Raw genomic sequence first — 24,537 nt, forward strand, 5'->3', positions numbered from 1 at the left:
AGTACGAAAATGGCTGAGGCTGCTTCCTGCTCCGTAGTGAAACAGCCGTGTGGAACACGATTAAAAAGTGCCGGAGAAATAGGTTGTTCTTAATGTTTTCGTAAAGTTACAGGAAAACATCGGCTTTGAAGTTTTCCGAGGGACTGTTTTGATACAGTTGACACACAAATATGCTTTGGGTGTATAACGAGATCGGTAGCATAGGAGATTGCAGTGCAGTGCAGTTCATTGGTCGCTGGTTCAAGTCTCGCTTAGTCATTTTTTTCGTTCAATTTGAGATACCTAAGTCTCGTATCCTTCCCAGTCCTTCCCTTATCTGATGAGACCGATGACCTCGCTGTCTGGTCTTCCCCAAACAACCCCCAACCTAAGTCTCGCAACTTCAAATTCATGATAATTTTTTACGAATAACGCACGTCTTTTTGTTTCAAATTAGATACTGCACGCGAAATTCCTGTTTTCATTTCAAAGACAGATTCTTAATTTGTTAACAAAGGTTCCTTACATTAAGGAAACAGAACAATTTAATTTTTGGGAGTAAGAATGAAAAACCAATTACACTTTATTTGGACTATGTCCATTATTTTGTACCACTGTTGTAGTCTCAAACGAACCAGAGTAGTAAGTGTCGTAGAACATGGTAAACAATCATTTTCACAGCATCGAGAACCCACACAAATGCTGCATATGTACATTTGCCATATTACTGATCTGGAGCCGAGTTAAGGGATTTGGCCCGAGAAATAGCAAGACTGTTAAGTTGCCAGGCGTACTGGAACTAACGCACGTAGCTTTTTCACATGCCACTGCCGAACGCTTGCGTGATATACAACGGCACGTCACAAAAGAAAAGGAGAAAATGCGGCAGCTGCGTGTCTTCGTGGATTCTGTTGCTCAGACTTGTTATCAAAGTAGCAGATGACAGTTCCAGAACTGAAATGTATTTCTCGGACTCTGATAAGGAAGGAGGTAAGTGGATACCAGACAACTGACTGTAAATAATACCTTCAGTGGCTTCATAATCCGACAGTACGGTGTAATCCCTGCAGCATGCTTTTGCGTCACACATAGCTGCCCAGAAAAATTACCCGGTGTTTAAGTTAGGAATTTTCATTACTCTTCTTTGTAATTAAAATACTGCGTTAGGTGAGAACGAGAGCATTTTATGCTTTCCGTCTGGTCACCTGAGAAGCGTGCGGTGGTGCTGGAGTTTTGCCGAATATTACTCCATTCTCTTTAAAAATTTAATGACGTTCGAAGCTATATTGCTTCTTTGTTCGTCCCTTGTTACGACTAAACTGCAACTGCTCTTATCGTTGCAGGTTAGTTGGACCAGCTGGTTGGCCAGTACTGTCCTAGTTAAATGCACCGGTAAAGCTGTTGTCCCGCACAGTCGCTCAATCTATGTGAGTGTAACACAGCATAAACCATATCCTTATGATCGTACTTGACGACACTAGACAGAACTTGGTTTCCGCTCCAAGTGAACGAAATCCAATGAAATTCAAGAAAACGAGAAGGAACAAATAGCGTAATGTCTACATCAGGTTTATTCTTACTATGAATTGAATATATCAGCCGTGACATGATGCCACACCCGATGGCTCCTCACACTATCACGGCAGCTGTAAGCATCGCTGTGTCTCTCCAAACCACTGGAAGAACAACACCTCTCCCCAGGTTACAGCCATATTCGCCGACGATGGTGCAGATACTCTGTTCACCGCTGAACACAGTGCGATGCAATTCATCAGGAGTCCATGCTTCCCGTTCACGGCAGCACTCCACAAGCGGCCGTTTGTACTGTGGTATTAACAGCAGCCTACGCACGAGGCAGTAATTCCCCAGTCTAGCTGCTGCTAGACTCAAACCAATTGTGTGGGATGGCACAGGATATTAGCATTACTTGGCAAGCGCTGATGTGAAGGGGTTACGATGTGCTCGGCGCACAATACAGTCCTCCCTTGTGGTGATCAGACGACGTCTACCAGAACCTTGACAATGAGTACGCCTGCCTACATATAAAGTCCAATAACAGGCCACTGTTACACCCAAATGCCCCACAAATCTGGACATTGCACGTTTTGACCAGTTGACCCATTAGAGACCTGCAATTAAACCCCTTTCAAACTCTTTCAGCCGGCCGTTGTGGCCGAGAGGTTCTAAGCGCTCCAGTCCGGAACCGCGCTGCTGCTACGGTCGCAGGTTCGAATCCTGTCTCGGGCATGGATGTGTGTGATGTCCTTAGGTTAGTTAGGTTTCATTAGTTGTAAGTTCTAGATGACTGATGACCTCAGACGTTAAGTCGCATAGTGCTAAAAAAAAAACTCTATCACTTGTTGATATCGCAGTCTCACACAACTACGCGACGACTCCGTGTGTTTCACAATGATCCCTCTAAATCTGACGCTGGATACACGCCTTATGTACCGTACCAGGCCTGGTAACAACACTAACAGTGAACAATACTAATGCATTATGGCGGCTCTTCTACCTGTCACAGAGAATTGCAACTCTACGATCACTGACAAAACTATCGATGGTGTGTTGTGTTGCGTTGTTTACTGTCATCCGACTCTGTCTTCTGGATGCTTCACATTTTTCCTTTATCAGGCAGTGCATTTTCATTTTCGAGTGCTGTGGGTGTTAACATTGCTCTTGGGCATAATTTCTGCATATGTTGTTTTGCTTCTTTTTCCCAGCAGTGTATTTTTAACTCTCTCTGCAGTCAGAAATCCAGATAACACGTATCGCAGATAACATGCTGATGTTATTGGATAATATCTTTTGCACATCTAATTGCAGGAATTCTGCATCTTTCACCTCACAGAAATTCAAATGCACGCACCACATCATATACAGTGGTTGTTTACGTTAAATCGTAACGCATTATTAAGATATTGCGACAATATTGCTTACCATAGAGTCAGAATACAGTCAAAGATGGTCTATATTAGGTAATTACATTTTTCATTTGCAGCATTTATTTGTACAACAAAGGGTGTTTTAAATAACAGTTACGATCAAGATTCAGTTTTTCGTGGTTACAGCTATTAAATACTAAAGAGAGAATTCGCAAATTTTAAAATATTTAAGGACATATTACAGTGAATATATAAAAGAAAAATCTTTGAAAACATTAATGGGTTCACTGTATATCTCACCCTTAAAAATTTTTTACTTCTAAATTTCGTAGTATAAAAACGTCTGATTCATCTATTTAATTCATTGTAAGAGATTTCTGTGAAGGATAGGAGTGTCTTCATATCTTTTTTTTCTTTTTTTTGTCAACGGGTGTTCAGTGTGCGTTGCTCTAGTGGGCTTTGTGAACTGGATATGTGTCTCACACTTATTGTGTTTCAGTACCTAATACGAAAACTTTTACTATTTTCTTCTATGTAGTAACTTGAGCAAGATTTGTATATAATTTAATGTACACCAACTCTAAAAATTTGTCTGTCTTACTCTCTAAAGCGTGAACTAATTTCTCTTGTAGTTTGCCGTTTGCATAAATGCTACATTCACATTGTGCGATTGAAGTAATATTGTTATTTTTTAGGAGATAGTACCCACAAAAGATAAACTGGCCACACATTTATTCGTTTCAGTAATTTCTCCCATAGTGCTACGATTTTCTTTCTTTCTTTGTATTTATTTCTGCACATATCGTCTATAATTGATTTCTGGAAGGTTTTTGCCATTGTGTTTTGCTTTATTATATCCAGTTTCATCTTCCAGTTCTCTCTTTTTTTTTTTTTAAAGAATTCGTCAAAATGTATGTATTTCAGTAATAGAACCGATGTTAACTTTACCTAAAATTAAAGTCTGTACCTCATACAGAGACTAATACAGGGAGACAGAGGCAGCACTACACACACACACACACAGAGAGAGAGAGAGAGAGAGAGAGAGAGAGAGAGAGAGAGAGAAACATCACGTCAAACACTAAAACACGTATAAACTCACGCAATAATCGAAAATGAAAGACAGTTCTGGAAGGTGTTGTGCTGCGCATCGTAAGCGTTGCAGTAACTTTGTTATTTGAATTATGATGGCTGAAATAAAACCTGGTAGTTACCTACTACAGATACTGCGCAGTCATTGAGATAAGATTAATAACCACAACGGTTAATAACCGCAAAATAGTCCATAGTCACGAGTAGACAGATAGGATTTCTTTTTTCGCGTAACTGCCTTATGTGAGTCTAGATAGGCGAGGGTAGGCCAAAGTTGCACTGTCTGCTCCCAGACCATGACTAGTCTCAATTTTATTCTTTGTGTTGTATTACTGATGCACTGAAAGGGCAGCATTGGTACTTGACATTTTTCCTACTTCTGTTTTCGCACAACACAGACCAAATATCAACCAAATAAGAACATTAAGAGGTACCCGTTTTTTAAATAAATTTGTTCCAACAGCGTAAAGGTCAGATACGTTAACAAAAAATAATTTTCTATGTTATTTGCAACTTGGAATGTAAATAAAATCAAAGAATAAAGTAAAAAGACGATAAATACTGGCTTCTAAGTATTGTTTGATGTTTTTGTAGATATATATTTTCTCGAGCAAATTCATTTTGAGGTTCGACATGTCTGAAAGACACTTTTCCTTTTCTTTCATTCCTCAGCAATGTGTAAAATTTGCCGTAATATCTTTGACAACTATATACCATATTCAGTTTGATTTGGAATTAATAAAGCTTGAATCTTCCTGTCAGACAAAAACTGCGTTCTTGGCCAGGTCTCAAACCATTAGCGTACACTCCTTAGCAGAGTGAAAATTCATTCTGGATTTAATTTAGTCTATTGACACGGTTAGTTTCTTAATTCTGTTACGGTGTTTCGACTTTCTGTAAAGATGGTCCCTCGACCTCACTCTCAACGTTTAGGTGCCAGAAAGAGCAGCACACGGCTCTCACAACATTCTTAATTTTGTCGCTGGCGAATAAACTACGAACGGCCACTTGCGGCAAGATGCATTCAGTACAGGAATACTGGCTGATTTGAAAAGAAAGGACGGATTTCAGTTCCTTGTTACAGAAAACAATAAAATATAGAAAAACACTGCGCATGCCACTTCATGGAGGGTGGGTCATAGTTTTGTCACAGCTGCGCTGTTGTTTGTAGCAACACGGCGACTACAGAAAAATCGTTTTGTGCCTTGGAATTTGCAAAGAAGTAAATCTATTGTTCAAATAAAACGTGCATTCTGCCGTCGATTCATTAAGAAGCCGCTGCTGCACAGGCAGATTTATGAACGGCAGACAAAATTCTAGGAAGCTGGTTGGTTATGCAAAGAGAAGAGCATTGGTCGGCCACGTGCATCTGATGGAAACGTCGAGCGTATCCGAGATGCATTCACACCGAGAACCCGGAAGCTCGCAAGACGAACAGGCTTCGAACTTCAACGTGCTCATGCAGCGGTGTGGCGTGCGTGAAACGACGCCTGTATATGAAGTCTTACAAGCTGCAGTTACTGCACCATTTGGAAACTTTTCCAAACCACTCATCTTTTCCGGTGAACCGACGTTTCATCTATCGAGTAAAACAAACCGCGATAATGTAGGAATTTGGAGGTCACAGAATCCTGAATGGCTTTTGTACGGTTTCTGTTCGCAAAGTTTATGGACCTTTCTTCTTTACACAGGAAACTGTGACCGGAATGTCATATCTGGACATGCTGCATATTTGACTGTTTCCTTAACTTCACGAAGATTCCAATGATTTCATTTTTATGGACGGTGGCGACATGCCTCGCTTTCAGCTCGACGTGCGGCGTTATCTTTCCAACACTGTCCCACAATGTTGGATTGGGAAGAGGTTGACAACAAGATATGATTCATTAGTTTCGGCTTCCCGGGTCACCAGACCTCACACCTTGCGACTTTTTCCTGTGGGAATAAAGGAAGACAGTGTCTTTATCCGACCTATGACAGATACTCTTCAAGGGCTGAGAAATAAAATTGTTAAAGCTCTACATTCAATAAACAGAGACCTATTGATTGGTGGTTGGAATGAATTGGACTACCGTTTCGATGTTTCTCGGTCAACGTGTTGTGCTCTTGTTGAGTATGTAGTATAGTGTCAGTGACAATATAAAACTTTGACCCTTCTTCTGTCCAGTGACATGCGCAATATGTTTCTATCTTTCATAGTTAGTCTTTAATAAACAACTGAAATACACTACTGGCCATTAAAATTGCTACACCACGAAGATGGCGTGCTACAGACGTGAAATTTAACCGACAGGAAAAAGATGCTGTGATATTCAAATGATTAGCTTTTCAGAGCATTCACACAAGGTTGGCGCCGGTGGCGACACCTTCAACGTGCTGACACGAGGAAAGTTTCCAACCGATTTCTCATACACAAAAAGCAACTGCCTGGTGAAACGTTGTTGTGATGCCTCGTGTAAGGAGGAGAAATGCGTATCATCAGGATTCCGACTTTGGTAAAGGTCGGATTGTAGCCTATCGCGATTGCGGTTTATCGTATCGCGACATTGCTGCTTGCGTTGGTAGACATCCAATGACTGTTAGCAGAATATGGAATCGGTGGGTTCAGGAGGGTAATACGGAACACCGTGCTGGATCCCAGCGGCCTCGTATTACTAGCAGTCGAGATGACAGGCATCTTATCCGCATGGCTATAACGGATCGGCCGGCCGCGGTGGTCTCGTGGTTCTAGGCGCGCAGTCCGGAACCGTGCGACTGCTACGGTCGCAGGTTCGAATCCTGCCTCGGGCATGGATGTGTGTGATGTCCTTAGGTTAGATAGGTTTAAGTAGTTCTAAGTTCTAGGGGACTGATGACCACGGCAGTTGAGTCCCATAGTGCTCAGAGCCATTTGAACCATATAACGGATCGTGCAGCCACGTCTCGATCCCTGACTCAACAGATGGGGACGTTTGCAAGACAACAACCACCTGGACGAACAGTTCGACGACTTTTGCAGCAGCATGGACTATCAGCTCGGAGACCACGGCTGGGGCTACCCTTGACGCTGCATCACAGACAGGAGCGCCTGCGACGGTGTACTCAAGGACGAACCTGGGTGCACGAATGGCAAAACGTCATTTTCTCAGATGAATCCAGGTTCTGTTTACAGCATCATGATGGTCGTATCCGTGTTTGGCGACATCGCGGTGAACGCACATTGGAAGCGTGTATTCGTCATCGCCATACTGGCGTATCACCCGGCGTGATGGTATGATGTTACACGTCTCGGTCGCCTCTTGTTCGCATTGACTGCACTTTGAACAGTGGACGTTACATTTGAGATGTGTTACGACCCGTAGCTCTACGCTTCATTCGATCCCTGCGAAGGCCTACATTTCAGCAGGGTAATGCACAACCGCATGTTGCAGGTCCTGTGCGGCCCTTACTGGATACAGAAAATGTTCGACTGCTGCCCTGGCCAGCACATTCTCCAGCTCTCTCACCAATTGAAAACGTCTGGTGAATGGTGGCCGAACAACTTGCTCGTCACAATACGCCAGTCACTACTCTTGATGAACTGTAGTATCGTGTTGTAGCTGCATGGACAGCTGCACCTGTACACGCCATCCAAGCCCTGTTTGACTCGATGCCCAGGCGTATCAAGGGCGTTATTACGGCCAGAGTTGGTTGATCGGGGTACTGATTTCGCAGGATCTGTGCACCCAAATGTGCGAAAATGTAATTACATGTCAGTTCTAGTATGATATATTTGTCCAATGAATACCCGTTTATCATCTGCATTTCTTCTTGGTGTAGCAATTTTAATGGCCAGTAGTGTATGTTCTTTCTTTTTGAACAGCCCTGTACAGCGCCAGGGGCACTGGAGTCCACGCACCTGCTACGAGTAGTCGCTTGAGACAGGGAAGCTGCTCGTATAGAGTGGTCTTTATTGGACGCTCGGAGGTACAGACGCCGCGGCTACGTGTAGGCGGCGGGGCGCCACCTGTTGATAAGCGCTGAGGCAATGCGCGGGTTTAGCCGCAAGGGCAGCGCTGTTTGTGTGTCGGATGCCGCCTCCCGGTGACGTCACGCCCCAGTCACGAGGACCCGCGCTGCCGGCAGCGTGCCTCTGGCAGCGGCAGGCCTCCATTCAGCAGATACCGTCTGCAGCGGTCAGAGGCCTACGTTTCCTAAACTATGTGTGCACACGGTTATCAAAAGGATGCCACTAATACGGCGTCCCATCACCTGTAGCAGCTACTGTTTCTTGTGTATATTAATGACCTGCCATCTCATACATTACCAGGTGCCAAGTTTGTTATATTTGCAGATGATACAAACATCGCAATAAATAGTAAATCAAATACAACTTTAGAAAGGGCTGCTAATCAAATTTTTACTGACATTAATAAGTGGTTCATAGCCAATTCACTGTCATTAAACTTTGAAAAGACCCACTATATGCACTTCAGAACTTCCAAGAGATTTCCTTCTGGTGTGTGCATAAAATATGATGACATGGAAATAGGAGAAGTTGAGAGTGTAAAGCGCCTAAACAAGTCTGTGTTTGCAATGCGAATGATGTCAGACATAGGAGATATAAATATAAAAAACTGGCATATTTTGCTTATTTTCACTCCACTATGTCATACGGTATCATATTTTCGGGAACTCCACAAACAGAGAAAAAATGTTTAGAGTACAGAAGCGTATAATAAGAGCAACGAGTAGTGTAAATCCAAGAACTTTATGTCGAAACCTATTCAAAGAATTGGGCATATTAACCACAGCTTGTCATTATATTTATTACTTAATGAAGTTTGTTGTAAACAAAACATCTCTTTTTCCAAATAACTGCTTAGTACACAGTATCAGTACTAGGAATAAGAACAATATACATAAAGATTTAAAATCAGTTACTCTTGCTCAAAAAAGAGTCCAGTACTCAGAAACGCATATTTTCAATAACTTACTAGCAAACATTAAGAGTTTAGTTTCAGACAAGGCACAATTTAAACATAATTTAAAAGAATTTTTGGTGGCCAAATCCTTCTATTCCATCAATGAGTTTCTCAACAAATGCAGTAGACCATTTTAATGAAAATTTATTATACTTTTACTTTTTGACAATACTTGGTTGCAACAGCCAATTAACTACCTACTGTGTGAGTGATGGATGTATGGAAAGCAGATGTAAGTATTAAACCTGTAAATATTAAAAGTTTAAATTTAATTCATGTACATAATTTTACTGTTTATTGACTGAGGATTATTAAAATTAACGAAACTCAAGTTTTATCTAATTACATTTTTGTAATGTGTTTATCTGACATGTTCCACACCCAGGAGGATTCCCTCTTTTATGGGTTTATAGAATCAATAATTAATCTAATCTAAGGCGGTGGAGTCCACTCACAAAAACGCGTGAACTGTTCCAGAGAGAGCTTGTACGTTTCACCGAATAGAAAAACGTTCGCCGTAATCAGGATGGTGTTTGGTCCATAGAAGTTGCTCGTTCGAGTGTGACGGTATTGATCGCTCCCAGCTCGTTTTTATATCGAAATACTTTTGACAACCTCCACATGAGCAGCAGTGTCAATGTTCCGTTACAGAAGATACAGCGTTATCGACTCTCTAATGTCCTCAGGTTCACTGTTAGTAGAATTACTCACTAACTTAAAGAAACATGTTCAATTTCACACACGTCTGATTCGCAAATAAAAATAATACCACCTATGCAGGTCAAGCCAGTATGACTAACACGCTGCCAACCCAAAATTGTTAAAAGAAATCATCTGTAACTAGCAGTTGTAGAAACGTCAGATTCATTGGAAAGCAACGACCAATTCTGACTGAATCCGTTCCATGTAAAGCTAGCTCTATGTACAATGTGCATGTGTTACACTGGATGGTACGGAGTCGAAGTCTACTGTGCTACTCCGTCCGGGACACGGTGATATGCCACTGTTATATATACACTGAGGTGACAAAAGTCATAGGATACCTCCTAATATTGTGTTGGACGTCCTTTTGCCCGACGTTGTGCAGAAACTGTCGTGGCATGGACTCAACAACTCGTCGGATACCCCCTGCAGAAATACTCAGGCACACTGTCTCCGTAGCCGTCCATAACTGCGAAAGTGTTGCCGTTGCAGGATGTTGTGCAAAAATTGACCTTTCGATTATGTCCCATAAATGTTCGATGGAGTTCATGTCGGGCAATCTACGGAGCCAAATCATTCACTCAGATTGTCCAGAATGTTCTTCAAACCAGTCGTGTGCAATTGTGGCCTAGTCACAGGGCGCATTGTCACCCACAAAAATTCCATCGTTTTTTGGGAACATGAAATCCATGAATGACAGCAAATGGTCTCCACGTAGCCGAACATCACCATTGCCAGTCAATGATCAGTTCCATTGGACCAAAGGGCTCAGTAAACGCAGCCAAAGTCATTATGGAACCACTAGCGGCTTGCACAGTGTCTTGTTGACAACTTGGGTCAATGGCTTCGTGGGGTCTACGCCATACTCGAAACCATCTATTAGCTCTTACCAACTGAAATTTGGACTCAGCTGACGGGGCACGGATTTCCGGTAGTCTAAGGTTCAACTGATACGGCCAAGAGTACAGGACAGGCACTGCAGGCGATGTGGTGTTAGCAAAGGTATTCGCACAGGTCGTCTGCTGCCATAGCCCATTAACGCCAAATTTCGCCGCACTGCCCTAGCGAGTAGTTCGTCGCACTTCCCACATTGATGTCTGCGGTTATTTCACGCAGTGTTGCTTGTCTGTTAGCAGTGACAACTCTATGCAAATGCCGGCTTCAGTCTGGAACCGCGCTACTGCTACGGTCGCAGGTTCGAATCCTGCCACAGGCTTGGATGTGTGTGATTTCCTTAGGTTAGCTAGGTTTAAGTAGTTCTACGTTCTAGGGGACTGATGACCTCAGATGTTTAGTCCCATAGTGCTCAGAGCCATTTGAACCATTTTCTACGCAAATGGCGCTGTTCTCGGTCGTTAAGTGAAGGCCGTCGGTCACAGGGTTGTCCGTAGTGAGAAGTAATGTCAGACACTCGGCAGACTCTTGCCACTGTGGATCTCTGATTATTGAATTCCCTTTCGGTTTCCGAAGTGGAGTCTCTCATGCTTCTAACTCCAACTATCATTCCGCGTTCCAAGTCTGTTAATTCCCACCATTCGACCATAAACACAATGCGGCCATAATCACGAACGAAACCTTTTCCCATGAATCACCTGGGTACAAATGTCAATTCCGGCAATGCACTGCCCTTTTATTCCTTGTTTACGCGATTCTACCGCCATCTGTATAAGTGCATATCGCTATCCCAAGACTTTCGTCACCTCAGTATACAGGGTGTTACAAAAAGGTACGGCCAAACTTTCAGGAAACATTCCTCACACACAAAGAAAGAAAATATGTTATGTGGACATGTGTCCGGAAACGCTTACTTCCCATGTTAGAGATCATTTTATTACTTCTCTTCAAATCACATTAATCATGGAATGGAAACACACAGCAACAGAGCGTACCAGCGTGACTTCAAACACTTTGTTACAGGAAATGTTCAAAATGTCCTCCGTTAGCGAGGATACATGCATCCAGCCTCCGTCGCATGGAATCCCTAATGCGCTGATGCAGCCCTGAAGAATGGCGTATTGTATCACAGCCGTCCACAATACGAGGACGAAGAGTCTCAACATTTGGTACCGGGTTGCGTAGACAAGAGCTTTCAAATGCCCCCATAAATGAAAGTCAAGAGGGTTGAGGTCAGAAGAGCGTGGAGGCCATGGAATTGGTCCGCCTCTACCAATCCATCGGTCAGCGAATCTGTTGTTGAGAAGCGTACGAACACTTCGACTGAAATGTGCAGGAGCTCCATCGTGCATGAACCACATGTTGTGTCGTACTTGTAAAGGCACATGTTCTACCAGCACAGGTAGAGTATCCCGTATGAAATCATGATAACGTGCTCCATTGAGCGTAGATGGAAGAACATGGAGCCCAACCAAGACATCACCAACAATGCTGGTACTGTAGAGCAATGAGTCGCATGTCAACACAAGCACCGAAGTCAACATTACCTTCCATCAATTGGGCCAACTGGCGGTGAATCGAGGAAGTACAGTACATACTGACGAAACTAAAATGAGCTCTAACATGGAAATTTAGCGTTTCCGGACACATGTCCACATAACATCTTTTCTTTATTTGTGTGTGAGGAATGTTTCCTGAAAGTTTGGCCGTACCTTTTTGTAACACCCTGTATACATCGTAGCAGGAGCGAAGGATGATAGATACACCTGGAGGCTGCACCCTGCTGTATAGTGGACTAGTAAAATTCATTACAACGGATAATTCCCGCGCCACAATTTTCATCTCATGGCAAGCGTATCAGGTAGGAACTCCGGGCATAGCTCCACCTCTCCTACGTCGCATCCGCTGTTGTGCCGCCACACTGTGGCAGAGAAGCCGTTTGCCGGGTAACGGCAGAGTTCACCCCGCGGCCTGTGCCAGCTGAAAGCGTTCCAGCAATCGGGCAGCACGGTGCGGCCCCCGCAGCATCTTAATCGGAGCTGTGTCAGGAATATCGCGTGCAGTGCGAGCCAAACCGGGCGTCCGCGTTGCTGGAATAACAAGGCGACGCCTAGCGGGACCGTCCAGCCGCCGACCCGCCCAGCTTTATCTTGTCAGCTGAGGCTCCGAGCGTTCTTCCTCATCCTCTTTTCCGATAAACCGAATGCAGAAAATTCCCTTTGGAAGCAATCAGTCCTTTCCTGTGTGCCTCGAGAAACGTCACTGATGATCACTACAACAAACGAAAGTATTCAAGTAACATGGTTGTTGCACGGGTTGCCAGTTGGCACTCAATATGATAATTCTGACATATTGTAGGAAGAATTGTTATTGACTGGCTCCACGACTGCTGAACAATAACTGAAAACAGTCACATCAATTAAGTGAGTTATGACATATTGTTCATATCCAACTTTTTACATGTTAAAAGCTCTTTTTTGGCTGATTGTGTTTTGCTTTAGTCCCTTGTAATACTTCTTAACGAGTAATAAACTTGTTGCCTATTTCATGTGACAGGGAATGACCTAAAATCTAATATTATTACACTTCCACTACCTGTGGATAAGGTTGTGGGGACATAAGAAACATCTTTCGACTCTTAGGGCACAGAGTATAAATTACTTTATGCTGAATTATTAAGGTATGAGCCCAATTAAGTTTACTTCGTGTATGCACTCTTTATACATTGCTTCTTGAATCCACCATAAAAATGGATGTATATACCGGGTGATCAAAAAGTCAGTATAAATTTGAAAGCTTAATAAACCACGAAATAATGTAGATAGAGAGGTACAAATTGACACACATGCTTAGAATGACATGGGGTTTTATTAGAACCAAAAAAATACAAAAGTTCAAAAATGTCCGACAGATGGCGCTTCATCTGATCAGAATAGCAATAATTAGCATAACAAAGTAAGACAAAGCAAAGATGATGTCCTTTAGAGTAAATGCTCAATATGTCCACCACCATTCCTCAATAATAGCTGGAGTCGAGGAGTAATGTTGTGAACAGCATTGTAAAGCATGTCCGGAGTTAAGGTGAGGCATTGGCGTCGGATGTTGTCTTTTAGCATCCCTAAAGATGTCGGTCGATCACGATACACTTGCGACTTCAGGTAACCCCAAAGCAAATAATCGCACGGACTAAGGTCTGCGGACCTGGGAGGCCAAGCATGACGAAAGTGGCGGCTGAGAACACGATCATCACCAAACGACGCGCGCAAGAGATCTTTCACGAGTTGTTCTAATAAAACCCCATGTCATTCCAAGCATGTGTGTCAATTTTTACCTCTCTGTCTACATTATTCCGTGGTTTATTAACCTTTCAGATTTATACTGACGTTTTGATCACCCAGTATATGTGTAAGTGTGTGTGCACGTATGTTCCACATCTCCTTCTAAACCACTGGACTTATTTCAACCAAAGTTGGCACACATATTCCTTACTGGTAGGCAACAATCGCCGTGAGGGTAAGAATCATCTCCCGGCGGAGGTTCGAGCCCTCCCTCGGGCATCGGTGTGTGTGTGTTTGTCCTTAGGATAATTTAGGTTAAGTAGTGTGTAAGCTTAGTGGTGGTGGTGGTTAGTGTTTAACGTCCCGTCGACAACGAGGTCATTAGAGACGGAGAGCAAGCTCGGGTTAGGGAAGGATTGGGAAGGAAATCGGCCGTGCCCTTTCAAAGGAACCATCCCGGCATTTGCCTGATACGATTTAGGGAAATAACGGAAAACCTAAATCAGGATGGCCGGAGACGGGATTGAACCGTCGTCCTCCCGAATGCGAGTCCAGTGTGCTAACCACTGCGCCACCTCGCTCGGTGTGTAAGCTTAGGGACTGATGACCTGAGCAGTTAAGTCCCATAAGATTTCACACACATTTGAACATAAGAATCATCTGTCGAAGGGACGAGGTTGGAAATGAAGGGTCGCCCGCGACGCGTGAATTCCCCGACTTTATTCGGCCAGTATTTGAGAAAGAGAGCACTTAGCAACCTGCAACAAAACCTTCACGAAATTTTTTTCTCGTTGACAACACGTACAAAATGATAAAAAGAAAATTACTTATGGGATAAGCTTACTAATTTTCTGCTGTTCATGCAGTGAAAGGTTCAAATGAGGCGTGACGTTAGAATTTATTACTTTATTACTACTAACTGAATTCGCGACACGCTTAGCAGACGCTATGCACAAACAGCACTGAGTCTATCTGCCGAATTACATCATTGTACGACACGTTATTCAGGAGATATGACGTCATAGACAGTGAGTGCGTGGAAATCTACAGCAGTGTCCATGACATTTAAATTTGTCACTTCTTTGCTACTAACTCTAGTCGCAACACGTTTTGCAGACAATATCCACGTATGCCACTGAATGTACCTACAAAATATCATCGTACGATACACAGTTCAGGAGATACGGCTCCATGAACATCAAGTACAAGGCCAGATGCTGCTTGGCACCGGCGGGGGCACACACCTATAAATAAATACCTGGGTAGTGCCGAGATTCTCTGTTAATATCTTAGTTGCGTACTAGTTACGCCCCATACAATGGTGGATATCAATTAATGGCGGAGCTAGTTACAAAAAGAATCTTTCAGCTTTTACTGAAGAACGAGAATTGAACTTCTCTGATGTCGTCTCCATCTTCGAAAAGGGGGAGACAAAAGAATACGCTTTTACCAAAAGTGAAATCAAAAATTCAGTTACGTTAACTATAATTTAAAATATATCGTTGGGGAACCCCCTCTAACTTCTGCTACGTTTTAAGTTCTCGCGTGCTATCATTCGCGTTGCCTAGGCGGCCGCCAGATGTCAGTGTCGTCTCAAGTTGATTGCTTTCACACGGGTATCCCACAGCTCCTGTGGTGCTTCCTAACAGAGCCACTGCTCCAATTCTGGAGCCTGCTTAGCTGCTCTCTAATATGAAAGACACAAAGCACACTACAGAGATAATAACGGGTTTATATTGCAATCACGTCTTTCGCCGTTCACTCATGGCTCGCCGTTGGTCCGACGCGTCGGCCTACTTTAAAAAAATCTGTAGACAATGAGTTTATCGTAATGAGTCCACGATAGGAATTAACGAAATGAAGTTATTGCGAATAGTTAGGAGCAACATCCCTGTAATGATCAAATATAAAAATGGTATTCTGACAGTTAAATATCTAGGGTAAAGTTGTGAAAAAACTTTAGATGGAACGGGCACTTGCGGTCAGTAATAGGGAATGCGAATGGCCGACTACAGTTTACTGGGAGTGTGTTGGGAAAGCAAAGTGCACCTGAGAAGGACATAGCATGCAGAACGCTTGTGCTTCTCGAGTTTTCGGGATCTCACCCAGGTCGGACTAAAAGATGACATCGAAGCATATCGGAGACGAGCTACTAGACTTGTTACCGGAAATGCTCTGTTGCCTTAAATGGGTGTCCTGCAAGGGACGAACATGAACTTCTTGCGAAACGCTATTGAGCAAATTTAGAGAAGCAAAACTAGCGACATATTCTACAGTGTTCATGTCGCATAAGGACTGTCTGTAAATAAGGGAGATTAGGATTCCTAGAGAGGCGTCCTGCAAAAAAAAAAAAAAAAAAAAAAAAAAAAAAAAAAAAAAAAAAAAAAAAAAAACTTCCTCCATTTACAGGAAAGCGAGCGAGGAGCAACAGTGTATGCATTGCACTGTAGGCTAAGGAGTGTTTTACTCCTGCACAAACAAGTAAATCAATACACTGTCAACTGAACTAACAAACGTTTACACAACGGACTAAAACGCCAAACTGTCTGGTTCACGTAACTGCTAAAGAAAGTAAGAACGATGCCTTGTTATTCACCAGAGCATAGTCTTCTTAAATGGGAAGCATAATACAAAACAATTACGAAACAACCCATGTATTTATGTTAATCACTTCAGAAGTTCAACTCTCACTTGTATATTTGTAGAAACCCAGATTTGTGACAATTTTCATCAGAGGTAAAACTGTTCATGACTTTACAGAAAATACTTCTCAGTCTTGCAGTTCTCAAATATTATATGATGCTGCACAAATTATTATCCTGTTTTAAAATTTTTGTTCCATAGCTTTGGAATAAAATATACATTTGAAACTTAATATAAGTACATATACCGGCTGCGCAGATCAGATTGGTTGAATGTCACATGTATCCATGTTACTTGAGGGATTACATCTCATACGCGTCCGTTCAAGTCACAGAGCGCTTGTAAAATATGCTGACGCGTCAAAAGTCATGAGATAGCAATATGCACATATACAGATGGCGGCAGTATCAGATACACAACGTATAAAAGGGCTGTGCATTGCTTGAGCTGTTCCGACGTGATTATTGCCACACGACGGGAATTAACAGACGTGGTACTTGGAGGAAGAGGCATCGGGCATTCCATTTCTGAAATCGTTAGGGAATTCAATATTCCTAGATCCGCTGTGTCAAGCATTACCTCTTAAAATGGACAACGCAGTGGTCGACTGCTCGCACTTAACGATAGAGAGCAGCGGGGTTTGCGTAGTTGTCAGCGCTAACAGACAAGCAACATGTGTGAAATAACCGCAGAAATCAATGTGGAACGTTCGCCCATAGTATCCGTTAGGACAGTGTGGCGAAATATGGAATTAATGGGCTACGGCAGCAGATCACCGACACGAGTGCCTTTGCTAATGGCACAACATCGCCTGCAACACATCTCCTGGGCTTTTGACTATATCGGTTTGACCCCCGACTTCTGGAAAACGCTAGCCTTGTCAGATTTCAGTTTCTGCGACCTGGTGGTAGAATATGAATGTGGGACAGACCCCACCAAGCCATGGAGCTAAGTTGTTAACAAGGCACTGTGCGAGATAGTGGTGACTCCACAATGGTGTGGGCTGGGTTTATGTGGAACGGAATGGGTTACTGACAGGAAATGGTTATGGTTGGCTATTTGGAGACTATTTGCAGCCACTCGTGGACTTCATGTCCCCAAACAACGATGGAATTTTTATGGATGACAATACGCTATCTCACAGGGTCACAGTTGTTCGCAATTGGTTTGAAGAATGTTGTGAGCAGTTAGGGCGAATGAGCTGCCTATCAAGATCGCCCGACATGGCAACACTTTCTCAATTATGGATGGCTATAGAGGCAGCGTGGCTCAATATTTTTGCAGGGTTTTCCAACGACTTATTGAGTCTATGCCGCGTCGAGCTATTGCTGTAGGCCTGGTTAAACGAAGTCCGACACGATATTAGAAGATATCCTATGACTTTCGTTACTTCAATGTAGTGTACAGTATAGCCTGATAAGATATAAAGTTTCAACTAAAGATGAAGAATGCAGTGTACCTTAATTCCTGCTACGCACAGGAAATGGCAAACCACCTCCTGTAAGACCTTGCCTTGTACGGCGGTGCAGGTCTCCCACATCGTCCCTACGCTCCTCGGAGTGTGAGACCCCATCATCATCATCATCATCATCATCATCATCATATACATTGAATCTCATCCGCCATAAAAGTATGCATAGTATCAGGAAATCCAATATTTTCTATACCTTTCACCTACATATCCGGTATAGGAATTGTAAAAATTGACTCATTTTTGCTGTATTATAAGAGAACTGAGCACTAGACTACTAGCTTTCCTTACTGATTCCTTGGGATGCAACTTGGGACGACGCGGAGCGGTTTTCCCTACAAACGCAAAAAAACCGAAAAGCGGTATTTGGGTACATTGGGGTGTTTTGTAAGAGAATACTGTAAGATTCAAGTAGTACAAGTGAATTTTATACGCTCTTCGCTGTCAAGAGGGCGTTTCAGTAGCTGAGTACGCAAATACAGATAGCAAATTTTGGCTCCGAGCCATGTCAAATCAAGACACTGATTAAGTCTGACGTTATCAGATTTTGATGAATGTAGGAGTACCTATGTCCCTACATAGTTATGAATGAAAACTATTAACAAATTTTTCGTGAATTAATCAAAAATTTATTTGGACTTCAATTTTCAAATTTTCGTTAAATATTTCTACACCCTGGAGTTTTCTCAGAAACCAAATGAGAAACAGACCTGAAAAAGATATCATTTTAAAGATCTTTAGATGGGCTTTTATTTGGTATGAAACTAGATGCTGTTCAAAAATTTTAATCTACATAAATTTATTAGTTAATTTGCTAAAAAAGCCATATTTTTAAATTTTTTTTTAAATCACGAAATTGCCTTGCACTGTACTCTTACATATCTAAAAGTTTCATTTTGGGCTCATCAGGATGACATGTCACAGAATTTTCAAATGTTCAAATGTTCAAATGTGTGTGATATCTTATGGGACTTAACTGCTAAGTTCATCAGTCCTTAAGCTTACACACTACTTAACCTAAATTATCCTACGGACAACCCCACACACCTTATGCCCGAGCGAGGACTCGAACCTCCACCGGTACCAGCCGCACAGACAGAATTTTCAAATTCTATGTGTTGTGTGAAAAATGACTTTCATAGAGGTTCTACTTTAAGACATCACGAAATTAATTTAAAAAAAATTACTTACAACGTGACACTTATGAACAGTTGTGTCTATCATTTCTTATAAATTGGAATCAACTCTAAAGGCTCTGTTGGTTTTGACCACGTCATTTTCAGGCAAAGTGTACGTTCGACCTACTGGAGTCACGGGTTCACCTTACACAGAACATCCAACACACGAATCCACCTAACATGTCTTCTCTGGGTATGCAAAAGAAGGAGATGGACCACATGGATGTAGAAATGTTACTTTCAGTTCATCTTCTTCCTCATCTTTCCCAAAATGTGTGCAAGCCACCACTTGTTGTTACACGCTGTTGTTATGTACCCATATATGGCAGTGTTTCTTGGGGTTTGGTGGTCAACTGTTGTGATGGACTCCGAGCGTATGAGAATATGTTGACAAAGATTTTTTTCGTAACTGAAACTACAGGAATGGATGCATGAACCGTATGGTATTATTAATGCTTTGCTGAAGCGACTGATTAGTTTTCAGATTGTTTAAAACTGCATTTTATGACACCTCAGTCTCACTTTCGCAAGACTCGTGTTGGCAAGCAAACAGATTCCTTCTCATAGCAGAATCGATTCATCGCCTCTTTCCTGCAGAATATCTCTTAGATTCTATCTTTTTCATATGTACAGGACAGTCTCCTTAGTCTTGAATTCAAGTTTTAAGGGACTGCAAAACCTGTGCCAGAGGCACAAAAATAGAATCTTGATTGTACTCTGGCCCCATATTGTGGTCAGCATCTACTGCAGCCTGCTGCCGTTTCCGAAGTATACCAAGTTTTTTTTTCTACAGCTGTCATAAAATTTCGCAATTTTTGGAATTTCAGGAAAAAGGTACACATCCATTCTGAAACAGTCTCAATCCTTTTATTTGGCAGCTATGGTTCACTGTTATCAAATGATTGAAGCAATGTAAAATTATACGTCTGTTACTTTTCTCCATCTTGTTCTCTTAATGTCTTAAATCAGCAACACCTGGAATTTTGAGAAAAAATTAAATCCCTACAGTGGCAGTTGGATTTCATGTTCCCCTATTTTACTTTTTTCACGATTTTACTCCATAAATTCGTAACCCCTGTGAAAAATACAGAGGAACAATACTAAAAATTCCCTGAATTGATGTTTCTTCCTAGCAAGGTTTACCTCGTTTCTACGTACTTGAGACGGTTTGCACTGCGGGTGGTGGGCAGAGTGGGAATACGTGAGAGAACAAATACGGACGTAACGCACGATCGGCGTTGCCAAAACAAATTGCAACATTTATCTTCACCGCGCAGTTATGAAACAACTGCTGGGTTGCTGGCTTTGATACCAACGAAAAAACAGGTCAGTCGACACGAAGGATTCCGGACCGAGCCGACATGTCACGAAACAGGACTAGGGTTCCAGCGGTGTACTAATTTTACTTCCTCAAAGTTGATTTCGTATATCGCGATGATCTCGGACACTATGGTTTATTCGCTCTTTCCCGCTGCATTGCATCGAGTTGCCGCTAATTTTCATCTCCGCGCCCCAATTATTTTAAGAATGAGGTTGTACTTGCTGTGTTCCGTGACTTTTATTTTGTCTCGAATGTGTACCTAGATAAATACCTGAGGAACAGCCTCAGTGTTGAAAGTTCACGCAGTATCATCAAGTAGAAACTTTCTATTGTTGCAACTACTGGAGAAGTATTATAACTACAGTTGTCAACGACATCGCTAGCGTACAGCACTGAAACAACTACTGTACAAGCTTGTCGAGTCTTTCGTGTAAAGTTGTAAAATAACGACGGTTTTTACAAATATGTGTACCATTTGGGGTGATTTCTGACAATTCCGAGAAAGTATAAAAGCAAGCAAGTTCCCCACAGTCGTTTAATGAACAAAGTAAGAGCATATGGACTATTAGACCAATTGTGTGATTGGATTTCTGGTGTGCCGCATGGGAGTGTCGTAGGACCGTTGCTATTCACCATACACATAAATGACCTTGTGGATAACAACGGAAGTTCACTGAGGCTTTTTGCGGATGATGCTGTGGTATATCCAGAGGTTGTAACGATGGTAAATTGTATTGAAATGCAGGAGGATCTGCAGCGAATTGACGCGAAGTGCAAGGAATGGCAATTGAATCTCAGTGTAGACAAGTGTAATGTACTGCGGATACATAGAAAGAAAGATCCCTTATCATTTATCTACAATATAGCAGATCAGCAACTGGAAGCAGTTAATTCCATAAATTATCTGGGAGTACGCATTAGGAGTGATTTAAAATGGAATAATCATATAAAGTTGATCGTCGGTGACTGAGATTCATTGCAAGAATCCTAGCGAAATGCAATCCGCAAACAAAGGAAGTAGGTTACAGAACACTTGTTCGCCCACTGCTTAAATACTGCTCAGGAGTGTGGGATCCGCACCAGATAGGGTTGACAGAAGAGATAGAGAAGATCCAACGGAGAGCAGCGCGCTTCGTTACAGGATCATTTAGTAACCGCGAAAGCGTTACGAAGATGAGAGATAAACTCCAGAGGAAGACTCTGCAAGAGAGACGCTCAGTAGCTCGGTACGGGCTTTTGCTGAAGTTTCGAGAACATACCTTCACCGAAGAGTCGCCGGCCGCGGTGGTCTCGCGGTTCTAGGCGCGCAGTCCGGAGCCGTGCGACTGCTACGGTCGCAGGTTCGAATCGTGCCTCGGGCATGGATGTGTGTGATGTCGTTAGGTTTAAGTAGTTCTAAGTTCTAGGGGACTAATGACCACAGCAGTTGAGTCCCATAGTGCTCAGAGCCATTTTGAACCGAAGAGTCAAGCAGTATATTGCTCCCGCCTGCGTATATCTCGCGAAGAGACCATGAGGACAAAATCAGAGAGGTTAGAGCCCACACAGAGGCATACCGACAATCCTTCTTTCCACGAACAATACGAGACTGGAATAGAAGGGAGAACCGATAGAGGTACTCAAGGTACCCTCCGCCACACGCCGTCAGGTGGCTTGCGGAGTATGGATGTAGATGTAGATGTAGAAGGTGATAAAGTGCGGTATAATTATGACCTGAAACTTTTAGATAGAGCTGTTGGTGATATTAAATGCGGCAAATTATCGTATATAGAAAAGTGAGTTATTTCAATGGTATAACTACAGCGACGCCTATGGGTTTTAAGCGTGCCGTTCAGCCGACCTTCTCCCTGCTGCTAGCGACCTACTTTCATATCTAGATGAATAAAAATTTTCGGGTGTTTATCGTACAATATATGTCTCTCTTTGCGTGCTATCATTTGCAAAAAAAACCCTCGTTTCAGTGTCTTGAAGCCGGCTGGAGAGGCCGAGCGGTTCTAGGTGCTTCAGTCTGGAACCGCGCTGCTGCTATGGTTGCAGGTTCGAATCCTGCCTCAGTCATGGCTGTGTGTGATGTCCTTAGGTTAATTAGGTTTAAGTTCTAGGGGACTGATGACCTCATATGTTAAGTCCCATAGTGCTCAGAGCCATTTGAACCATTTTTAGTATCTTGAACTGTTTATGAAACATAACGACGTTTATGAATACAAGATTCCCGATCCGCACCACGCGGGACTGTCTGTCGAATATAAAAACCAAAATCGCGTGAATGAAGTGAGATATTGTTCTGCTCTCAATTTTATATAAAATTTCGATATCTTATCTATACTCTACTTGCTGCATTGTATTAGCTAAAATCAAACATATGCAAAATCTACGCAATGTGGTTTTATCTCTGCAAACGTTTCAAAACTTTGTCCAATACTTTACTCAGTTTTATGCTGCACAGTAACTGTGAAGAATAACAAAAAGAAACTTTGCTTCATCGAGCGAAGAAATCAAATCGTAAGATGTGCAAAAATTTATTTAATTCCCATAAAATCGGATAATAAGTGTTTTCACAGCCGCCGGGACGCCGTCTCTCAGCAGGCGAGCTGTACAACAAAACCAGCGCTCAGCACGGAATGAACAGAGCACGTCTATAGCAGCATTCATTATCTCAATCCATATCACTTTTTCCGAATGATGGACTTCCTTAATATATGTTGAAAGTTACTAAAATCAAATATGAAGAACTTAGAATTATAAAAAAAAGTCAATTCATATTCGAATTCACCCTATATGCTTTGAAATTTCGCAAGAGATGTAAAGATCATGTGTGTCCGAAGGGCAAATATAGGTACACATAAACAACTCGTGGCATTCTGCAATGACACTGTGAGCTACCATTCACACAACATGCCACAAATTTTATGATGTAGTTGCGCAGTTTGCAATATGGCGGCATCCGTCTCACCTGAGGTGATTCGGGCATGCGTTAATGTAGTAGATTTACTCCTTGTATGACCTTATCCCATGATGACCCCAAAAGGAAACTTTCAGAGGTGTAAGAGTATAGTGCAAGGAAGTTTTATGATTTTTAAGAATTTTAAAAATACGGATGTTTAGAAAATTAAAGTTTAAAATTTATTTAATTTTTTTCAAAAATTAATTTTTCAGCGCCATCATGTTGCGTACCAAATGAAAGCCCAGCAAAAGAGCTTTAAAATGACACGTTTTTCAACCCTGTATCTGGTTCCGGAGAAAATGGCAATTTACTACTCCAGGATGTATCAATTTTTAACGAAATTTTCAAAATTCAAGTCATAATAAATTTTTAATTATATAATGGAAATAATTATGGTTTTCATTCATAACTATGTAGGGACATTAGGTACACCAAGCTTCTTGAAAATCTAAGAGGGAAATTTTCGTTCGATATGGTGTTCCTTTGGCACAGAATGACCTCATTCAATTCTTAACAGACCTTAAGTTATTTTCCTCCCTCTCCTCTGTTCTTTCACCTGAGGCAATACATGTTCACACGAAAAATGCATATATGATTGGAGCCCGTATAACCGGTTGAACAAATCAGTTTAAAAGTCATAGGGAGGCAAGAAGCCAAGGGCGTGCCATCTCCAAATAAAGCACCGCAGAGTTCAAGCGATATCTCGCCCTGACGACAGCTACAGATAGTTTAAAGTATGTAACCAAGTTGTTAATCTTAATATTGATGTTTTCAGCTTTCATTTGTGTCAAGTTTAGATATTTTTTTAAAAATTTTTTTATATGTATATGTTTGAGTTTTCAGTAGTACACTTTGTATAATTTGCAGCATCGGACCGACACTCGAGTTTCCAAAAATATCGGGATGCAACTGCAGCGAGCAAAGCAGGCGGCGCCGCCCCCCATGGAGCAGCTCGCCAGCTGGCGGCGGCACAAAGTAGTACGTGCGGCGTCGCCACACGCCCACGCAGTTCCGCGGAAACTGTGACCTACTTCTCGCCACTGCTTCCCGGGAGACCCGTTTCTGATTTACAGACAATATACAACGCCTGCATTCCGATTCAGGAGGTTTACAAATGATTCTTTAAATAGTTTCTCGCATTTCAGCTGAATCCGCAAATAAAACAAAAAGTCGGTAGAAAAATATTGCGAATTCCTGAAAAAATTGT

The 24,537-nt window shown here is 42.2% G+C and overlaps 2 protein-coding genes across 5 annotated transcripts in view; one reads left to right on the forward strand and one right to left on the reverse strand.

The window, feature by feature from the left end:
- Positions 1–24,537, reverse strand: part of LOC126354424 (tubulin polymerization-promoting protein homolog) — a 284,058-nt gene that overhangs the window by 222,026 nt on the left and 37,495 nt on the right. The gene's annotated exons all lie outside the window — the stretch shown is intronic.
- Positions 1–24,537, forward strand: part of LOC126354422 (tubulin polymerization-promoting protein homolog) — a 391,584-nt gene that overhangs the window by 71,022 nt on the left and 296,025 nt on the right. The window contains exon 1 of one of the 3 annotated variants that reach the window (XM_050004057.1): positions 23,966–24,064. The exons of the other annotated variants lie outside the window; for them this stretch is intronic. The gene's annotated coding sequence lies outside the window, so the exon portion shown is untranslated. Of the gene's footprint in view, positions 1–23,965; positions 24,065–24,537 lie in introns of those variants that run through there. 3 annotated transcript variants of the gene reach the window in all.

This window comes from Schistocerca gregaria, chromosome 3, assembly GCF_023897955.1.
Source record: "Schistocerca gregaria isolate iqSchGreg1 chromosome 3, iqSchGreg1.2, whole genome shotgun sequence".
NCBI lineage: Eukaryota > Metazoa > Arthropoda > Insecta > Orthoptera > Acrididae > Schistocerca > Schistocerca gregaria.